The sequence below is a fragment of the Alligator sinensis genome, unplaced genomic scaffold (genome assembly GCF_000455745.1).
Source record: "Alligator sinensis unplaced genomic scaffold, ASM45574v1 scaffold1004_1, whole genome shotgun sequence".
Lineage (NCBI taxonomy): Eukaryota > Metazoa > Chordata > Crocodylia > Alligatoridae > Alligator > Alligator sinensis.
In genome coordinates this window covers 716,328-717,017 of record NW_005842148.1, presented here as the reverse complement: position 1 = coordinate 717,017, position 690 = coordinate 716,328, and positions in this window count along the sequence as shown.

Sequence of the window (690 nt, the reverse complement as noted above, 5' to 3'; positions counted from 1 at the left end):
AAAGAGTGGTGCCAGACTGGCACGCACAGAATATATTGTAAGCTTAAAGTAAAACTATACACGTATTGGCATTAGCAGATTCAACAGAAAATAACTCTAGATTCATACATGCAGATTCAGCACATCCCCATATCTCACCCAGCCAAATAGGGATTGTTTTTATTTTACAGATATAAAATCCTCTGTGGCTAAAGGAAAAGGGGAATAAATAACACTGTTAAAATAAACCAAACTTTTGCATTTCAAATACTTTTACTGTTTTTGCTTCTTTTTCTCTGCCTTTCCAAAAGGTTAAGAGTATTTTAATGGGACATCTATGCCATGGGATAAAGCAGGCTGATGATCTCTGTACTTGAAACCCTGGCCTGTGTTTAATTGTTTGATGTTGTTCAGGAACAGAGTTGTGCTAACATCTTTGATTCTTTGGGCCTGTTTATTATCCAGAGAGGAGAAACACAGAGACCTATAATTAGTACTTCCTGTTGAGTAGCTCTAGGTTGCACCCTGCTCAGTGTCTCAGTTTTGAATGACCTTTACAAGAAATAATGGCCACAAGCTAGCAGAGAACAGATTTAGATCGGACATTAGGAAGAACTTCTTCACAGTTCGAGTGGCCAGGGTCTGGAACGGGCTCCCAAGGGAGGTGGTGCTCTCCCCTACCCTGGGGGTCTTCAAGAGGAGGTTAGATAG